Here is a 4,924-nt window from a genome sequence, read left to right on the forward strand (position 1 = left end):
GACTGAAGAGAGGTGGGGGTGAGAGAGAGGAGAAAGAGAGGGAGGGAGGGAGGGAAGGAGAAAGACGGAGGGAGAGGAGGCACCAGAAAAGGAGGGGGGAAGATAAAGGGAGGCGAGATCTCTCAGGGGGTCCCGGGGGGGAGGGAGGCTGAAGGAGATTCTTAAGGCCTCTAGCCCGGTTCTCCTTCTGGACTCACCCACGATGCCTCAGTGACCTCAGCATCTCTTCAGTGAAGTATCAGCATTCTGAGACCTGCCATGATCTGCCCTCCACCCCCACCACCACACGCACCTTCCAGTCTAGGGAAACTTCCACTGCGAAATCATGGTGCACATCCTAGACGCATTTCCTTAGCATCAGCGTCTATTGCACGTAGGCCAGCGTGACTTGTTCCAGAAGCCTACTCCAGCAACAAGAACAGTGTTATCCTCAAGGAACTGGCAGTTTAATGGAGTCAGTGTCCCATGCGGCAGGCAGCCAGGGCCTCCGAGGAGAGCATGGGTGAGAATTGCATGGAAAGAGTCTGGTCTTGTCTGGGGCAGTTGGGGGATTCAGGCTCCAAAGTCAGCACATGCCCGCTCTGAGAACCCACTCTTGGAAACCAGATGTCTCTGCAAGGAGGGGGAGAGTCCCCATAAATCAATGGCTTTCTTCCCTCATAGTCTAGCAGACTGCCCCAGGCTAGGAGAGCAAGTCCCATTCCACTGGAAGCTTCTGGCACTGGTGTACCCAGAGTTCATAACCTAGCATGGCTTAGAGGAGACTTGGGTCTGACCCTACCCCCCCATCTCTGACAGAAACCGCACTACTCTAAGGTAGTTGCTGGCCACCTTGTGAGTGACCACGGCCCCCACAGCCCGCGGGGCAGGCTGCTACTTGGGGCCTCTCCCTACCTCTCTAGCTCTCACCAGCCCAGTTGGTTTGGTGTGGCAACCCAGACTGCTACATCCTGGGCATCTCTCCTCAGTTCTTCCCTACTCAGCCCCCCACACCCAAAAAGAAAGGCCCTCCACCCACCCCACATAGATTCCCCGGCCCACCGTCTAAGGGAGAAGGCTGAGGGAACATTTGGTGTGATTCCCATTCCGGGCGCTCTCCCCCTGGCCTGCAGACAAGACAGTCCATCTCCGGGCCATCTGCTCTGCGGTCGTCACCCCTGTGCTCCACTCCTTCGCCCCCAGGTCAGTCCCAGGGCTCAGTCCCATACCTGCCTCTGGGGCTCTGCCCTCCACCTCTCGGAATCACGGGGAAGGAACAGCTCCTCAGTTTCTCGGTGCCTGAGGCCCCGTGTCAGGGTGGCCCGGGGCCAGGCTTAGGATGAAACAAGATGTTGCTGTGAAGGGTAGGAGCGAATCACTTTCATGTGGAAGGATTTTCCTGTTTCCCCATCTTTCCCTTTAGCTTTATGGCCACAGAAGGATTACTGGGCCCAAGGGCATAACTTCCGTTCAAGTTTCTTTTTCTTGTCTTTTAGGTTTATTTACTTATTTTGAGAGAAAGACAGAGAGAGCAGACAGGGGAGCGGCAGAGAGAGAGAGAGAGAGAGAGAGAATCCCGAGAAAGCTGTATGCTGTCAGCGCAAGCCCGATGCAGGGCTCAAAGCCGGGAAGCATGAGCTCATGACCTGAGATGAAATGAAGAGTCAGACGCTTAACTGATGGAGCCACCCAGGTGCCCCCTCCCTTAAGGTTTCTTATGTACCTGCCAGAGAATATTCATCTCTTTCTAAACGAGTTGTTTTATACCCCTAGCCTGCATGATACCCCATCTTCATTATTTCTAATTATTGCCACTTTGATATCTGAAAATGACTTTTGTGTGTGTGTGGTTGTGGTTGTGTTCATTTCCATTTCTTTTTTCACTCATAAGATGAATATGTCCTCACAGTTTGCTCAGATCCTTTGTCACTTTATATTTGGGGTACCTACTGGTGTTTAAAAAAATTTTTTTTAATGTTTATTCATTTTTGACAAAGAGAGAGCATGAATGAAGGAGGGGCAGATTGAGAGGGAGACACAGAATCGGAAGCAGGCTCCAGGCTCTGAGCTGTCAGCACAGAGCCCGACGCGGGGCTCGAACTCACAGACTGTGAGATCATGACCTGAGCCGAAGTTGGTTGCTCAACCGACTGAGCCACCCAGGTGCCTCTGGTATTTTTGTTGTTGTTGTTGTTCTGTTAAATTAACTTTTAATGAGTTCCTACTTTGTGTCATGCAAGAACTATGCAAGGCCATTAGGGTATAGGGATGAAGCGAACACATGCCTGACCCTTCATATGACAGTCTTCATGGGAGAGCAGGGCTCCTAATGAGATCATTTTTCATACCATAGTAAGATATTTGCATCAGGCAAATGGAAGGGGAGTGTTTTCTGCTGAAAGAAAATACTGGAACCGGGTAGTGGCAATATAAGAATGAACTAACAGAAGAAAACAGAGGAAAACACAGATAGAAAGGACGGCAGGAGGGGCGCCTGGGTGGCTTAGTCGCTTAAGCGTCCGACTTCAGCTCAGGTCATGATCTCACGGTTCATGAGTTCGAGCCTCGAGTCCGGCTCTGTGCTGACTCTGTGCCTCTGTGTTCGAGCCTCGAGTCCGGCTCTGTGCAGCTCAGAGCCTGGAACCTGCTTTGGATTCTGTCTCCCTCTCTCTCTGCCCCTCCCCCATTTATGCTCTATCTTTCTCTCAAAAATAAATAAACATTAAAAAAATTAAAAAAAAAAGGACAGCAGGAATAAAGGCCCTGGGGCACAAAGCAGCACTAGGTAGTGAAGAGCCCAGCAGCCGTGGGTGGAGGTGGGAGAGCAGGAGGGTTTGAAAGATGAGGCAGTTGGGGCTAGAAGGGGCCAGAATACGAATGGCCTTGAACTCCACTTGACGGAGTTTAGACCACTTTTTGGAGATAAGGAAGAGCCGTTGGGCCTCGAGTAGTGTCTGGGCCTTGAATTTTCTGTGGGTTCACTGCCCATCCTCTCTGTGGCAGAAGCGCCAGCAATGCCTTCAGGGTCTCCTGCAGCAGAGGCAACATTCACAGGCTAACATTATGTCATCCACGCAATGGGCCCATTTTACTGGTGTGGGGAAGGACAAGAAGACGTCTCAGGCTACCATCTTATGACATATTGTGGGGCTATGCAGGTAACCTTGGGGAGGCACTTGGAAGGCGCCTTTTATTATTATCCCTCCCACGTGAAGACGAGTTTAGTTACCAGAAACTTGTCAGAGTCTTTTCCGTGAACTTCCCTGAAGATGAAGCACTTTTGCAAAAAACGCTTCCTGCCAAAGCGGCAGAGTAGAATCTGCAGGTGACAAAAGAGTTAAAGATCTGATAAGAGCTCACAATAAGGCAACTGACAAAAGAGTTTGGTTATTTCTGTGACACACATTTTATTTATTTATTTATTTATTTATTTATTCAATTTTTATTTTAACAGTTTTTTTTTAAGTTTATTTATTTTTGAGAGAGAGAGAGAGAGAGAGAGAACGAGTAGGGGCTCGATCTCGTGAACTGTGAGATCATGATCTGAGCCAAAATCGAGAGTCAGACGCCTAACCGACTGAGCCACCAGGCACCCCTGTGACATACATTTTAAAATCATGACTGATAACACTATAGCAGGACATCAGGCTTTAGGAATTTCATATAAATATATCCTTTAAAAAAGTTTAGCATCATTTTTTTTGACATGCTTCCCATGAAATGTAACATACACAAAAATTACATTGTAAAAAAACATAGCTCTTTGAATAGAGACGACTCAGTTTTTTAAACAATCAAAGACCCAGTAAAGACAAAACAGAATCTTTGTTTTTTAGACAGATTACATTAGAGGGAAAGAGAAATTGTTGTTTACAATTTCTTATTAAGAGCAGGCCAATATCTAAGAAAACTTTGTCCTCTTAACAGAGAGAAAACCAAATTCTAATTTAGCACGAGTGTACTTTTTGATATTAAAATTCTCCTTATTTTTTCTTTTTTTTTCAGTTTTTAAAAATTGTTTTTAATGTTTTTTGTTTTTTTTTTGAAAGAGACAGAGACAGAACGTGAGTGCGGGAGGGGCAGAGAGAGAGAGGGAGACGCAGAATCCGAAGCAGGCTCCAGGCTCCGAGCTGTCAGCACAGAGCCCAATGCAGGGCTCCGAACCCAAGAACTGGGAGATCATGACCTGAGCCAAAGTCGGATGCTCAGCCTACTGAGCCACCCAAGAGCCCCCTTATTTTTCTCTTTTTCACTTATGTAAGTCCATTCCAATCTCTTAGCTTGACTACCTTTTCCATAGACCTTCCACAACTTTCTGCCCATTCAGCCTTTATCCCAAAACTGTGAATCAGGTATCTACTCACACAGCTAAAGCTTTTTACTGATATTTGTGATCTTATGGAGGCTGTGGACTAGAATTGGGGCACGGGAACTGGTGCAGCAGTCTGTCTTTTTAAAAGCCTCCTCCTTTTCCCCTTTGGTCTCTTTGGTCAATGTTTCATTTATTTCCTGGAGTGTTTATGTTTCAAAGGCATGATACAATTTACAACTTCCCAGGACAGAGAAAGAATGCAAGTTTTCTCCTCAGAGTGTTTAGGTAATTGCTATGGAAAATTTTCCTTAGGCGCCTGGTTGGCTCAGTTGGTAGAGCATGTGACTCTCGATCTCAGGGTCATGAGTTCAAGTCCCATGTTGGGTGTGGAGCCTAGTTGAAAATTTCTTTTTTTCTCAGTATAAGGGGTCAGAAAGCATGAGGCATTTCGTACATTTCTTCATGAAACCTAACATCCTCCTCTTCTCTTTCCTCACTTTCTCAGAGATTCCACCTCTTCGCATCCTAATCAGGCTTTGTCACAAATGTTCGGATCTTAATCTGAGGCATTTTAGGCTCTCCTAGCTTTGCCAAATGTCACGCTATAAGACCTCTAACTTGGGGTGCCTGGCT

At 47.2% G+C, this 4,924-nt stretch overlaps 1 non-coding gene across 1 annotated transcript; it reads left to right on the forward strand.

The window, feature by feature from the left end:
• Positions 1–4,605: 4,605 nt before the first annotated feature.
• On the forward strand, positions 4,606–4,678 carry TRNAE-CUC (transfer RNA glutamic acid (anticodon CUC)). The gene has a single exon. It is a non-coding gene; the product is annotated as a tRNA-Glu (tRNA).
• Positions 4,679–4,924: the final 246 nt, after the last annotated feature.

This window comes from Lynx rufus, unplaced genomic scaffold, assembly GCF_022079265.1.
Source record: "Lynx rufus isolate CCGP_SWC_20201006 ecotype Redwood Valley unplaced genomic scaffold, mLynRuf1.p SCAF_14, whole genome shotgun sequence".
In the NCBI taxonomy this organism is placed as follows: Eukaryota; Metazoa; Chordata; class Mammalia; order Carnivora; family Felidae; genus Lynx; species Lynx rufus.